Source organism: Corapipo altera, unplaced genomic scaffold (genome assembly GCF_003945725.1).
Source record: "Corapipo altera isolate COAL_440 unplaced genomic scaffold, ASM394572v1 1, whole genome shotgun sequence".
NCBI classification, from domain to species: Eukaryota; Metazoa; Chordata; class Aves; order Passeriformes; family Pipridae; genus Corapipo; species Corapipo altera.
Genome location: NW_020884873.1, coordinates 8,449,047 through 8,465,705, shown reverse-complemented (window position 1 = coordinate 8,465,705; position 16,659 = coordinate 8,449,047).

Sequence of the window (16,659 nt, the reverse complement as noted above, 5' to 3'; positions counted from 1 at the left end):
CACTGAGAATACAAGCTTGCATCACTCCTTACTTAGTTTCCTATTCTATTAAGTAATGAATCTGTTTTTATTTTTTCTTCTTTTCACTTTGGAAGTATCTGCAAAGCCTTTTATAGACCTTGTTGCTTATGAATTTTTTATTATTATCAAAGCTCTAATTGTCTTTTGGATCCTAAAACAAGTTTCAGAGATTTCCTGGCTCACACCTGCTTCCAGGGGTCCTCTGCTTAATTATTAATACCCTTAGCTTTCTCCTTTCCTCATCGAGTAAGACCAGCTTCAGCACATGGAAATGTTTTGTTCAAAGCACAGTTTGCAGTAGCATGCAGAATTTCATGTAAATTTTATGAATTGTACTAGCAAAATAAATATTTTTCCAAACACAGTATTTTGGTAGTGAGAGAAAAGTAAGGGATATAGACTGTGCACTCAGTTTAATACTCTTTGCAAGATGGTCTGGCTCAACAGTAAAGCAACACATGAAACAAGTAAATTTTAGATTATTTTAAAGTATATTTTCTTATTCTGGATAATTTTGATTGTCATTTATTGTTACTTTTCCCTATTTACAGGAGTAACTGTCACCAAACCAAGAAACTACAATGTTGATTGTGGTATATATTGTCCTCTAATAGCTTTTCTGACATATATCCAAATTTTGGGCTTTGTAACTGCTTGTTGTACTTGAGCTTTACATCTAAGCCTACCAAGTATGAATAATTTGAATACATTCAATGACTGAGGGGAAAAATATCCTTATATCTCAGACTTTATCCTCACTTTTAAGTTTATTTCATGGATGAGAAGTGATCAATGAGATATTGTTTAATCTGGCTCTGTGCTTTGACTTGGAGAACTATGAGGCCAAAGGTTTTAACTCCTCATTATTGTACATAAGTGAAATTAGTCAGATTATAAACCCAGACACAGAAACTGTTTCATTTCCTGGATGTTCAGTCAATCCCTTTTCATGCCACAAACAGTGCTCATAATAGAAACAAGTTGTGGAAGCACAAGAATGGTATTTATCCTAACAAACAGCTTGTTACATAAAGATGTCATCACTGTGTCCATGACTTAATTAAGCTTAAATAACATGGAAATTCTTTTGCTTTTGAGTAATCTAGAATGATGGAAACTTGCATTGAGGTTTCCTTCTTCTAAACATCACTGTTGGCTTTCCTTTCAAACACCCTATAAGTACTTCAGGACAGCGATTTCTCCTTTGTACTTCTGCGTTTCTTAGCATTTTGCAGTATCAGTCAGTGACTACAACAGATTCTTTTCATCATTCTTTGGAAGTATTTGAGACAGTTTGATTTAATTCTAATTTTGCCCTGCACATCTTATAAAGTTTTCTCTCCTCTTCCCCTGTGCATGCATGTTTTCTCTCTCAGCTCTCCAGACTAGAAATGGCAGTTGTCATGACAACATAACACATTTACTGCTCTTATGTTCCTATGATTTTTGCTTTCTTTTTCAATGGCAGCTGCTGACAGCCTTTTTTTAGACATGTGGTCATATAAAGTTATCCTCTTGTATTTTTTGCATGTAGATAATTTCAAAAAATTATGTAGTTAACTAAGCTATAATTTTATCCCTTACAAAATACATCCAAGAAGAAGTTTTCCGACTGATATCTAAAATGAGTGTTTTTGAATGGTACACCCAAAAACAGAGGCAATTTCTTGTACAATGAATGCACAGATAGATACATGTTGCAATGGAGTTGTAGTTTACTATGGGCTAATACTTGTTTTGCAAATCCAGTTTGCACATGGAAATGCCCATTTTGCATATTTTGCACATATAGTTGGACAATTTGGTGAAAAGTATTCCCTATGTAATATTCTTGCAAACCTTCTGTACGGGAATTTTGCAGCCGAATTACCAAAAGTTCCATTCATTTTAAAACTTTTTTTAGTTTAAATTTTATTTTTCTACACAGTTCTTTCTTCTTCTTCTTCTTCTTCTTCTTCGTCATGTTTTACTAGTATTTCTATAGTAAATGAGTCTATACATTGGTATAGATGTATCCTAAACAAAATGACAGATTTTTCCTTCATGGATTAAATTATTAATTTCAGCTAAAAGTTCTATTCTTAATCATATCTGCATCACAATATTTCTAGGACCAGTAATTGTTCATTAATATTTTTTTCCTGATGGTTGCAAGGTTTTGGTAGCCACAAGTGAAAACGTGGGCAAAATTAAAGAATATGACATGGTAACTGGTCTAATTGCTTTCAAATGTAATAATTATTGTTTGGACTAGGAAAACAAAGCAAAATGCAGAAGAAAATAACAATAACAACAATAACAATAATGTCAGTAATAGTTTCCAAACCACACTAAACCTTGAAAATTAACAAAAAAGGGCTGAAGGAAAGACACAGTAGAAGACTAAATGCATGATTATCAGATTGAGACTAATCTGTCATATCCAAACTTTTAAAGCCTGAATCTTTTAGCTTGAATCCTTCTTTACAATACTGTTCTATATATAGCTAAGACTATGGACAGAATTTTTAGTGAAGGTATGTGTTCTGGATATTTTTCCATTAATATTTTACAAAATTTCCTTGTAAAATTGTTCAGTAATAGAGTTGTTCACAAATTTTGAAGAATATTTGTAGAAAGTAAAGATTAAAATTGTAATGAGAATAAATGGACCATCAATATTTTAGGAATGCAGAATTACCTGAGTAATTAAAATGCAAAATAAAAGATAGTCATAATCAACTAACTGTAAATTAGGTACAGTAGAGGAATTATGAAGATGCAATGCTAAGATTAATATTCATAGTTAACTAATACACTACAGAAAATTTTAATCTATTTAAGGATGATTCATAAAGAAGAAAAAGTGGCAAAAAGTCTCATATGAGTTATTAATTACTGAGTATTGGCTGAGCATCTCAGGGAGTGGGTATTTCCTTTCCCTGCAAACTTTACCTCCCTTGCATCCTGTTGATGTCTTGATTATAGCAATCAGGCTCATTTGATTCAATTGTTCTGCTGAAGAAATGAAGTGGTTGTCTCCCAGCACAGCCTGGAAAGGAGGCATGCACAAAGTCTCTCTAATTTTTTGCACCCTTGCACGGAACTTCGTAAAATATGAAGCTGTCATCATACATTTCCCAAAGATTATTCTTCTGCTTCAGAGGCAGGTATACTAAAGTAGTACAGCACTGAGTGACATGAGAAAGAGTGATGGATTATGACAGGGTGGCTTTTTTGCTTTCCTTCTAATGCATGTCCATTTTATCTCTTCCCACTCCCAGACTGAGGGCCCCAGGACAATTCCGAGCTCAGGTGTAGGATGATTTACATGTTAATGTGGCACAAACAGGGAGTAGTCACAACTAATTACTTATTCTGCTGTAACTGAAATGGTATAAATATGCCTGTCTTTCACTTCTGAATTTCACAGGTTGCTATTCAGGGAATAAAGAAACAATGACAGAAGCACCAAGACCAAACAGAACAAAAAGTCTTCCTGTCAGCAAGTGTATCCATGTCCCTGTCAGTTCCATGGAGTACTCAGTGGAAAACCGCAGCAGTATTAATTCGTTTCTTTGCACAATACAGAGAAGCACATAATCACAACCTGAGATGCCACAGACACCAAGTTATAATATCACATATGAAAACTAAGTTACTGACTATTTCTCACCTTTCCAGTGCCACGAAAATAACGAGGTGTGTGTGGCCCAGCCATCATCCACTCTCCTTGTCCACAACACACATCCTCATCCTTTATTAGTCAGCAGGGTGAGCTGCAGAACAGCTGTCTTTGCCTTCCCGTGTATGAGCAGAGCTCAATCACCCACACTTGGAGCATGGCACAGGAAGAAGCTGCACATGGCAGACTGGGTGGCTGCACCCCTGGTGTGGCCGCTGTGGCTGAGAAATGGAAAAGAGCACAAGCAGTTGCCTGCCAGGTGGATAATCTTCTAGGGGAGGTCACAGTGGGCTTACACTCAGCCTCCTGCCTACCAAGGGTAGCAAGGAGTGCAAGGGGGGAGTGAAGGAGTTGAAGCGGCTGCTGGCCTGGACCAGGACATGCTGTGAGCCCTGGGGCACTGTGCAGCACTGCATGAGATCTTAAGAGTCAGCAAAATAACAGGGACACGCCACAGGATATGATTCTCTGCACGTAGCTGTGGGCAGTGGGTGAGGATGGGAGCTGGCTGGGAGCTTGTGATGTGCATCCAGGTGTGCAGTCATGGAAGGAGAGTCAGCTGGCAGCAGGAGGGTAGGGACAAGATTTGGTGGGGGAGGTAAGCACGAGCCCCCATGCCACATTAAACTCTTCTGTCTTCGAAGTTAGCCAATTACAGTACTTGTGTGATGCGCAGCCCCTGTACTTGGCTGCATGTAAGGGAGTTTTACTGTCAGCAAACACCACCCTCTGTGGGTTTCAATTACTTGAGAAGAAGCAAGGCAACTTTGCACTTGATTGCTCTCTTGAAATTCTTAGAAGCCAGATGTCAGGGAACTGTGGTTCAGCAGTTTGATCACAGTACCCTTTATATGTCAAACCCTAATTATGGGTCACATTATAGTAGCTCACAGAGGTTAATACCACTGCAGAGCATAATAGGCATATGTCAGTGGGTTACCAAAAGGAGTCATAATATTTAACGAAAGCTTTTGCATGCAGATTAGAAAAGATGTTACCTTTCAGCCACTTTTTCAGTTAACAAATTTAAGAAACACCATTGACCTCAGTGGAAGTATACTGTGTCCCATTTGCTGCTGAACTGCCTTTTCATTTGTTTGTTGGTGTGTGAGGAAACAGAGCAGCTGTGGATGCTTTTGATAAACATTTTGTTAACCAAGATACAAATGAAATGGTAGCTGGGGGGCTTTGTTTGTTGGTTAGTTTTAAGTTTGTTTCCCAGAGGTAAGGCATTACCATGGAAGATTTTCACTGCTATGCCTTATGGGGTAGTTTTTCTTGTTTCTGTGAACAAGAAAGCTTTCCTCATGGTAGAAGTGTCAGCACACAAGTGAAACAACTTGAAATTCTGGTTTTGCTTTGTTTCTAACCAGTTAATGGGGGGAAAGTTGTCTCAATAGACTTATTATAAGCTTGAGACATTCTAGAAGTAGAAATAGCAGTGAATTTTATATGACGTGCTGAAATATTTTTCCATATGGCAAATTTTTGTCTTCTAAAATACTTGAGGTTTCTTCATGATTGCTCAATTTCTCATGCCTTCTCCTTTTCAATTTGAAGTAATAATTTCTCAGAAATCATTGTCAGAAACACTTACATGGACCTATGACTTATTTGCTGGGGTTTTTTCTCTTTTTTTTTAATCAAAATTGTATTGTTTGCGATGTTTCTAACTATAAAAGACAACATCATTCCTTTGCAAGCAGACCTGTAGAAAAGAGTTGCTAATTACAAAACATAAGACGGAAAACACTTACAGATTTGTTTGTGTCAGTTTTACTTTATAGTCTTTGTTACTAACTATTTTGCAAAATAAATGGGTCTTGTCCCTTTGAAGATAACAGTCTCTTGGACGCTCTGTAGTGCCTGAGCACCAGAGTGCACTGAGAATACACTTACACATCATTTAATCTAAATTCAGTTATGACAACGTAGGTGATTAATGCAATCTAGTCATCCAGGCCCAGCTGTAGTCAGGGTATGCAGAAGTTCATTTATAGAGCATAATACATCCTCTCTCAAGAGAAGTGTCTAAAATAGTTGAAATTAATCACTCTTTGGAAGTACAGATCTCCCACTATTGCCTACTTGCCCAATCCTACTAAAAAGACCTAATTTTTAAATAGTTAAATTTTGTTACCCAATAACCTTAGTCTCCATAGCAAGATCAGATCCTTCTAAGCAAAAAAATGCTTCTCTAAATTACACAGCTCTGATATGACAAGTGATACGTCTGAGGACAAGCTTGGGTAGCATGATAGATAACTAATACAAAGGATGTATTATATATACTAACATGAACACGTTGAGATTGACCCTGTTCTCTATTGATGCCACTGCAAATTTATTTACTCTTCTTGATTGCATCAGTCTCAATATCACAAAAGTTAAGAACCAGTCTTTCAAATATGTTGTAATGCTAATTTTCATGAAAAACTAGCAATCTATTTCAAATTCTCAACACAGTAGAGCATATTTAAAAAAAATCTTCACAATCCCATTCTTAGTTGCAAATTCCAATTTCAACTCTGTGTGCAAATCTATTAATTTCTCATACAGAATATGACTGTAGATATCCCAGGAACACATCAATATGTGAGTACTTAGTTACTGACCAGACGTTACTTCTAGCTCTTCACATGATATATTTCTTAATTCAAAAGCTAGACAAAATGCACACTAGTTTTAGGGTTTAAGCTCAAAAAATCCCCTGGGAGAAGAAGCAGTTTTAGGTGAACAGCTATGAAGATGCAGAGGAAAATCAGCCACCTCCAAGGGACAGACTGGCTGAAGGCAGTTGTTGCTACCACATGAGCTGGGAGAAGGAGAGAATCCTGCTCACTGTGGACAAAACTGGCTTTTCCTGAAGGCCACTGCTGCATTTGCTGTGTCTTCCCAGTTGTAGCCAGCAAGGTAGAGGCCTTGGTGCCGAGAATTTCTTCCATTCCTTGCCCAAAAGCCACTTGTCCACCAGAGTTCCAGTCAGAAAAATACTGTTCAAGCATATAATTAAAGACACTGTCATTATGAATAAGCACGGGAGAACTGAATTAAATTGCATGAGCATTTTTCCATAGGCTCCGAGAAAAAACTGTGATCCTAATGATTACAGTGGGTAGAGAGTTGATTTCAGCCTGAATCCTGCTGTTAGGTTAATTAGCCTTCCAACCAAGGTATTGAGAGGTTTCTTTAAAAAAAATTGACATCTGTCTGCACTGGGTACATTTTTTGTTTTCATTTTTCTGCACACTTTCACTTTTTTCTACTCTTTTTTGTCCAGTTTCTATAATAATGTTGACATGTCATTTTCAGATTCATGTTCTTAATGCTTGTTTAGTTTCCATGTGCTAGGGAGATATAAAATTCTGTCTTGTTTTGCTTGGCTGGTTTGTTTGGGTGGGTTTGGACTTTTGTTTGTTTATTTGTTTGTTTTTAGGTAGGGCTGGTACTAACTGGTTTCTAAGTTAAAGGAAAAAAAGAACCTGTTAGCAAACCTGGTTTTCTGTTTTCTAGTTATGTATTGCATTACAAAGAGAAGGTTACTCCGCTGACTTGAAGGTTTGTTACATTGTGGTTGACTACACAACAAAACGCTGTTATCACAATGGAACTGAAGCAGAACTATTGCAGCATATTGGTTTGCATTTAATGGCAGAGTAGAACTGTGTGTTTATCCTCTTCAAGGAAAACCAGTTCTTCTCAAAAGAAAACTTTCTTCTTTCCTTCTCTTTTCTCCCATTTTTCCTCTTCTAATTATACTTAACTGTCTTTCTTTCAAGGAGGTACTTTTGTTGGTTTTGTTTTTCGTGGTTTTTTTTTTTTAGTTTGATCAGGATTTAAATTTCATTTGCTAAATTGTAAAATATTTGTACATAGCAAAACTATCAAAACTTTTATAGAATGACAGGAAAAAATTTCCATGTTCAGAAAGTTATCACTTTTTCTCAGAAATTAACCATTTTTTTTTGTTTGTTTATTTGAAACCTCACTTTTCATTCAATAAACTGGTATCTGAGGGGAAAAAATAGCCCAAACCAAAGCAACTGAATGAAACCAACTCATTCAACTCTTAAGCAGGCACTGCGAAAACTAAATAAAAGCCCCTGGTCTAAACCTTTCCTCTGGAGTGTATTTGGAGAGCCAGGTAAAACCAGGGACTTCAGAAGTCACTGGTTTCTTCCTTTCAGCCACAATCACCATAAACATGCCAACAAGCTTATTTGTATTTCTTACAAGAGAAACCATTCCAGCTGGGAAACTCAGTAATAATGCACTTTTACAACATTCACTCAAATAACTAAAGGACCAACACAGTTAGAATTGTTAATGTTCGATAGAACTAACACTGAAAGATGAGTAAAGTTTATAAAATTAGCATACCCAGGAAACAGAATCTTCATTTTTTTCCCCAGAATATTTTTATGTAATGTTTTCTGATGTTTAATTAGCTGTGTTAATGATATCTGAATCCAGGAATATTTCTACCTCTGCCAGCTAATTATGATACTTTAATATTTGCTTTTGAGAGTGATACAGCTCCTGCTCAGTGTTGGGAGGTCTTTTTCTCATATTTGAAGTCTGTGAGGTTAAAGGAAGATTCTAATGACATCCTCCAGGGTAGCCTCCTTTGAAGGCTAGGACCAGGAGCTTTGATTTCAGGTCACTCCCTATGTGGCTGCCTTTAAAGTTCACCTAAATTAACATTCAGTGATATTTTTGGCAGCTTTGACTGCCAGGAAAAATCATAGCAGTGGAATAATAATGCAAATAAGCTTTGCATAGTCCCATTAAATCATTAAATGCCACATTGTTCTGTAATGGGAGTGACATTTCATTATTTCTAAAGCATCAAAGGCAACTCTGTGCTCACTGCCAGTTTGATGGCACCAGTATTAATACTGGAGACAGAATACAGTAACACTGGAACAAGAAATGAAGGGGTTCTAGGACTTATGTGATGCCTGCAGATACATGAAATGGCTAAAAAATACAGGGATAAAAGCATCGTAAAATAACTGTGCTGGGCTTTTTCAAGTGTGCTCAAACATTTTGTCCAGATTATCAGTGTTATTCTATTTTTCTTTTGTCATCTTTCCATCTGAATCAAAAAGATTAGTTGACTGTCATCTGGAGAATATACTTCAACTTCTGGTTGTGAGATTTTTTTGGGTTTTTTCCTCTATGTTTTTGTCCTTGTAGCCCTTACAAATGTGGAAGGAAACTCTTTGTGAAAGTACCTCACCATGTGCTTGAATGTGTAAGTCCCAAAACCAAACTTAATTAAAAAAACTCCCCTATTTTACTTTTAAACATGGCTCTCTGAAATCCAAAGGGTTTTTTTCTGAGAAGAAGGCAAATTCTTAAGAGGTATGAGGGCATGAGTGTATTCTTCTAATGAACTGTTAAAATACTTATTTAAAAGAGAAAAAAGAGGATGATTTAAAGTATGACAAAAACAAACAAACAAAAATAAAATCAGCTTAGGAAAACCAGTGAGAAAATCTCACCATACATGCATACACCCCTACATATCCTAGGGGAATAAGCAGAGAGTGTTTCAGAAATTATTTCCATTCCTTCTGTGGCTGCTGTGGAAATGCTCCTTTGAAGGAACGTTCCTGTGCAGGACCTTCAAGAACAGCCAGAGTTTAGATGGCTTTAACATTCATTCCAAAAATTGAGACAGAATAAAGGAAAAAAGACCTTATGTTCATTATCAGTCTTTTCTCCCACATGACAAGTGATGGGACAGAAATAAATGGCCTCAGGTTGCACCAGGGGAGGTTCAGACTGGGTATGGGGAGGAATTTCTTTTGTCAAGGGGGTTGTCAAGCCTTGGAACTGGCTGCCCAGGGCAGTGGTTGAGTCACTATCCCTGGAGGTATTTAAAAGATGTGTAGATGTGACACATAGGGACAGGGTTTCATGGTGGATTTAAGGGTGTTAGGTTTACGGTTGAACTCAGTGACCCTTGATGATTCTATGACCTAAATGTTTCTTTGATGCAATAGTCTAAGCACAGATCTGCAGGAAAAAAAAGGGGCCTTTCTGCTGACAGTTCACAGTGCCACACGGGGATTTCACCTGGTATTTCCAACTATGGGGGAAAATATTCCCTACACTACCAGTAAGCACAACACTTCCCTTACAAAAGAAGTCCAGACCCTACTTAGGTGGGAAAACACCGAGTTGGGCAGCCAGTTCCCTGTTGAACAACTCTTTTGAGAATTTCAGCCTGAAACTCTCCAAGTAACCATTTGCAAATCCCATTCTTTGACTGAGGTGCCTTGTCCCAGATATTCAATTCCCTCAGCATAGTATATCTTTTCCCCACTTTGATTTGTGTTTATCTTTCCAGTGTTGAATCATGTCCCACACAAAATTTTTTCCTGTTTTAATACCAAGGCACAGCTTCACCTGAAGTGTGTCACAGGTCCCACAAGCTTCTTGTTGGTATCTCAGTCCTACTGCCATACAGTCAGCTGACAGCCCTATATGTTCAGTCCCCATTGCTGAAGAAGTTGCTCTGTAAACTTACTGAGCTGGCTACAAGCTTTAAACTGTTTACCTAGAAGTTTTAAAGTGTTTACCTACTTTTAAATGACAACAAATAATAAATATTATACCCCTTGCAATTAGAAAAGGGAAAACATTCCCCTAATATTCTAAGTGAATCTGCCATATCCAGGAGAGCCCCTGGAAATGGGAGTAAGCAGTTTAGCTGTCCACTCACACAGATTTTTGGGGTCTGTAAATTATGGACAAGAAGTTTTTCTGTGATTTTAGCTTATTTTTGCATTGAAGTTAGAAGACTGGAATCAAAAGCTTTGAGAAATTTCACTGTCCACCATGAGGAATTCAAATCCCTTTTTGGAAGAAAAGTAAAAACAAACCAAAAAAAAATGCTGAGAGTTTTTAAAGTACAGACTGACTTGTCAAAGTTAGAGAACACTAATCTGATATTAGTCTGATAATAGCAGTCTCACTGCTAAAAGCAATTGATGCAAACTAGAATGAAATTAAGTGTTAAAAGCAGTTTATGGTGACCTGCAACTCACTGATATTTTATGGACCACTTATGAGCCATCAAAATTGCATAAGCTTTAATTTTATCATGATTTCTGAAGGCTTGAAAGAAAAAGTCAATAGCTGTCTAATCCACTTGAGTTTGTGGGATGATGCTGAGCAGAATTGGATAATAAGCCATGAGATCCAGCTTTCAGCCACAGATTTATGTTTCTGTGGTCACTTGGCCTACATTTGTACACAGAGCCACGGACACAACTTTCCAAAATCTCTGCTGACCGGACAGCAAAAAACAGCATAGAGACTTTAGGGAACCTGAGATTATTTGGTTCTGATCCTCAGCCTGCTTGACCATTAGTCATTCTGCAACACTTCCTGCCCTATCTGGCAAGAAAATCAGAGGCTGCAAAACAGGAAGAAGTTAAATGGCCCTTCTGATGAGAACCTTTTTCAAAATAAAATAGATAAGGGTGTCAATAAAGAATAATAACCAAAGCAGTTTTCCTCTTCAGATCTCACAAGGTTTTTGGAATCCATTGATCTCTTGTGCTTCTCAGTGCAATTCCATACAATGTGTCAAGGTACTTTCCCTTCCACTTGTGTCATGTCAGTGCCTGAGATAATGAACTGAGTCATAAAGTCAATATAACAACCAAACTGCTTCTAATCAGCTACTAAGACCACTTAGAAAAATATATTTTAGCCACCTGAAAAGAAGAAGGCTTTTCTGGAGAATAAATCATACAGATTTAAAGCCAATTTTCTGTGAGCATTAGAAGGTTGATCCTGCCATGGTCCAGAAAGTACCACACACTTTGGACTAAGGAGTGTGCCTAGGTGCTTCACCTTTGAATTTTCAGGTTGCTGTGCTCCTAGTACTCCTCCTCCATGCTTCCTAACGTGAGATGATGAATGCAGTAGTGCAGTCAGAGACCACCTCACATCCTTGTAGTAAGGAAACTTCCACAATCCTCCTTGCTATAGCAAGAACTCAGCAAAGAGTATAGCTCTGTTTGTATATTCCATTCAAGTGTCAGCCATAAATGATGTCATTAAACTCCTCCGTATTTGTCTAATTCCTAAGGCTCAGTGATTTCAGTACATGGCATGAGTGTGAAATCAAAATTACTCCTTATGTCTCCGATAAACCACTACACTCTTAAATTAGGTGGAGATGTTTCTCATAAATGGAATCAGGAACAACCTGTGCTCAGTGCTGTGGAATGTCCAATGCAGCACTGAAAAAATGCACACACGGAAAATTACCTCAGTGATTAAAACTCAGCCAGTCGGAAGCCTTCGGGTCTGCAATATCATTCAAACTGACAGAATAAAAATGTTTGACCTGATCTGTCACATTACAGCACTCAACAGCTATTTATGACTGTCTGACTTCATCCCATCGGACAGCTCCTCATGCCTGAAAAGCCGCGAGGAAGTCCCGCATTGTCTCAAGGTATTCGGCCTATGGTGCTGGAAGAGTAACTCTGAACTACAGACACAGGTCTTCATCTAAGAGAAAATTGAAAAAAGTAATTTGAGGTTCACAGAAACAGGAACATGGAAGCACCTCAAGTGCTGATGTTGCTTACGAAGGAAAAGCCTACTTTTAAGTGTAACTGAGAACCAGAAGTCCAATCCCAACTGACTTTCTTTACAAAATGAAATTTAGGATTTTCAAAATGGTGACTGTAAGGGAATCAAGTTCGAATCCTGATTTGCTGGATCACCCAACCTGCCACTTGACTCTGAGTTTAGCTCAGTTGGTTAGAGCAAGGTGCTAATAATACCAAGGCTGTGGATTTGATGCCTATATGGGCCATTCATTTAAGAGCTGGACTTGGTGATCTTTGTGGGTCCCTTCCAACTCAGAATATTTTGCTATTCATTTGCAATTAATATCTAGAGTTGAGAGGCAATATTCACTTAGATTTAGACGATAGGCTGAGGAAACCTGATCTTTTCCATCTTCAGGCAGCAAAAAAGTGCACATCCTTCCAAAAAGTGCACATCCATGAGGCCCCAGCTGGTGTTTGTCCTAAAACAAACAAACTCCTGTTCCCCCTGCTCCCGTGTTACCCACTTGTCCTTTTATTCCAAACTGATTTGTCAACTCTAATGCCTTAACACATGGAGAAGATGGGCTATGGGCTTTATCGATTTCAAAATGTGCAAGAATACTGTGTGAAGGTGTCCTCTCCCTGTGCTGCTGAGCCTCCACAGGCAAAGCTTATGTCGAAGAGACATTAGAAGGAGAAATCCTTCTGCTTTTCCAGATGAACAGAAAAAACCTGTTGCTTTTGTGCTCTTTGGAAGCATAGCAATATCTTTGGCACTTGTCACAACGTAAATAGTTGTCACAACAAGCATGCAGCGAGGAATTAGTTTGGCATTTTAATAGTATTTGGTGATATGTGTCTAATACACACATATTTGTGTAAAAAAGAGAGCAAGGAGCCTCCAATGGATGAGAAAATTGGAAATTATCTGTTTGTAGGTCTTTCATTTATTGCTAGTAGTTTGTACTAATTGTCACCACGCTGGGTACCTGGCTGTGGGGGCTGCTCAGTAGCAGCTGTGAATGTGGTTGCTGCAGCCCTACCCTTCCTCACTCATAGCCAGAGGAGAATTCTGGTCCATCTCACAGCCCCTGGCCTGCATCCACTCTGGGAGATACCTCAGCACCCCAGTGATGGACACAGCAGAACTCAGAGGCCAGTTGTGGGTTTTAGCTGATCACCACTCCTTAAAAAATTGAAGTATATATACTTCGGGGGCTTGCTTTTTATTTTTTTTCTCCTTCAAATTTGACTCATGCTTAGCAGAATAAAAAAGAGAAAATGAAACACCCACCTATAAGCATCAGCTTCTTATCTGGTATAGGTTAGTTTGCAATTGACACAACTGTCATGTTAGGACCAGAAATCATGGGCACAGAGCTAAATTGCAGTGAAAGACATCTCTTCTCCCTTTGAATTCTTTTAATAAACAAGCCCTGAACATAAACTGCCAAAAATAATGTGTGTGGGTTTATGGTGCAACTGGGAAAATATTCACACTGCAGGAAGAAAAAATGAATTATCTCTTCAAAATTGTAATTCAGATATAAGCATGACAGCCGCTTAATTATTCATGAAAAACAGTTAAAACAAGGAATCATTTCAAAACAGTTCACGAACTGTAGTTCACATCCTTCTCAGTTTCCAAACAGTTAAATGGACCCTTCTTTTAGTTGATGTACAAAGGATAAATACAACCTCATTCAGTATCTGTGCATCTGTGCTAAAATATGAGTCCTCCTAGCCCATGAGTGGTCAGGTGGTGGAGGGACACTGAGTACATTTGAAACTTTTCTCAGTGGAGAGCAGTTGAAAACAATTGTTCCTAGTGCTTGCCTAATTTTGTATTTCTAACCAAGAAAGAAAAAAAAAAGAAAAAAAGAAGAAGAAAAAAGAAAAAGAAAAAGAAAAAGAAAAAGAAAAAGAAAAAGAAAAAGAAAAAGAAAAAGAAAAAGAAAAAGAAAAAGAAAGACAAAAGAGAGAAAGAAGGAAAGAAAGAAAAAGAAAAAGATAGAAAGAAAGAAAGAAAAAGAAGGAAGATTAATTAGGTTGTGTTGTCTGATTCTGTGAATTATGCAGCTGAAAGGAAGAGACAGGTAGAAGTCCCAGCTGGTTAATCTCATTGCTCCTAATCAGACAGCAATACACTTACATGGGAGTTTTCACAGCCTACTTCTCATGGAAAGGATATTCTCTCTTTACTTTTAATTCCAGAGGGAATATCTGAGTTATGTCCATTCAACAAATTCAGGATATGATAAATAAATCATGGGAAAGCTCTAGATATTTTATGCTGATCTTTCTCTTTCTAAGGACAAAATACCAAGTTGAAATGGTCTCAGGACAGGAAATGCCTGGGGAAGTTCATGGTGTTTACACCAAGGAGAAGTGAAGGTGCTAATTGACTACTGAGGTTAAAACACATGGAAGCCTTTAAAGAACTGGATTGCAGAAATCATATTGCTGACAGTAGCTGATTGAGATTTTATACCTGCCAGCCCAGCACATTTTCCCTTCTCCCTGGAGGAGATTTAAGGTGAGCAGCAAGCCCGCTTGGTTTCTTACCAAGACATATACTTACCTTCTTTAGCACTTTCTGCAGTCACCTCACTCTTTCTCAAACACAAGCTTCTGCAAGTCATAATATCTGGATACAACTTCAAATAAACATTTTAAAAATATTTAAAACCCTGGAGGGGAGGAGGAAGACTCAGATTGCTGAGTACCATTAACTTGTTTCAATCAGCCATACAGTATGGATTTTAATCTTTCAGTTCCAATACAATGCTGTTTTAAAATTACCTTACTTTACTTCTTGAGTAGTCGTCATCACTGGTGGTACAGTTTTCCAGTTTTCTAGAAGATCCCTACCCAGAGGATGCTATAGTACACTGAGATTCATGTAAATTCAACAGCACACACAAGCAAAAAATAGAGTACACACAGCCTCTGAGGAATGATTCACAAATAAGCTAAGTTAAAATGAGTACTTACGTAAAGAAGGTACGTGAGGAGTGAAATATAAGAGCAAATGAAGGCAGCAAGGAAATGGGTGCAAAATTAAACTGAAGCAGAGCTGTAGGTGACACTGTGGAATTTTACTGAGCTTGGAAAGCAAGAATGGAGAGCTCAAACGTAATGCACTAAGTCACCAGACTCCATGAGGAGTCTGCTTTAAATCAGACTTTTTGCAGTGCAGAGAAAAGTAATAACTTCCCTTCTGTCATGGGTTTTGAAGACCGGACTTGTAGAAGAACATTCCATTAGAGATGATGTTCTGGTCAGTCCAAAAGAGAAATAAATATGCTGACACCCTCATTGTCAGATTTTTCCAGGTCACTTCATATTAATTTTTTTTTAATCTTAGTTTTTTATCAAATATTCTTCTATTAATGGTGTGGCTTGTCCAGACAAGATATTCACAGTTTTAGCTCCACTGAATTTCATACTAAGCTTGAGCCAAAAGAAAAAATTGTCTGTGAAGCACCATGCCTATCTTGTGTAATTTTGCCACATTTGTTTAGAAAACTCCTGCTTTGTACAGGTGGTTATAACTTGCAGTATGAGAGATTCAGATTCAAGTTCCATCCTTGCCTGTCTTTCAGGGCCTGATCTGAGTGTCCCTGCTGTTCAAGAATCCACAAGGAGCTGAAATGGAGCAGCTCTTGTTCTTCTGCACTGTCACCAACAGATGGTCTATCAAATATTTACAGTTCTAAACCAACCAAAGCTTCACTTTTCTTGCTAAAATACCCTTTACAACCTATTATTGAGCCATCTCTGAAAACCAAGCACATAATTAAACCCTTTGCATTGGTACAATATGCCTATTCAGTCTGTCAATCTTCTTTTAAGATGTGATATACATCCTAGCAGCTACATGAAAGATTCAAAGGCTATGGCCCACTTACAGCACATACTGTTTGTTATTTTATCTTCCATTGCTAAGACAACTGTCCTCCTGGAAATAAGGGAAATATATTATCATTAAATCAGTTTTATAGGCATGTTGTTAAATAATTTAACAGCTGATCTGTCACAAAGGAATAATCATGTATAGATATGAAAGTCTGAGTAACATTTTCAATCCAAATATTGAAGGAAGAAGTGAAGAGGAATAATTTTACTTGTTTTCATGATTAAGACTTCTGAGAGCCCATCGTGTGGTAGGATTGAAGAGCAGCAATTAACAATGCTTAAAGTGGCAAAAGAAATTGTATTTAAAAACTAAAACAAAGGCAACCACGAATCTGCAATGTTGCTAATGCATTTGTACCTCCACTTTCCCAAAGATCATAAATGTCACAGTTTACTGCTTGATTTATAAAGGGTTGGAAATTTTATATAATATAATATAATATAATATAATATAATATAATATAATATAAT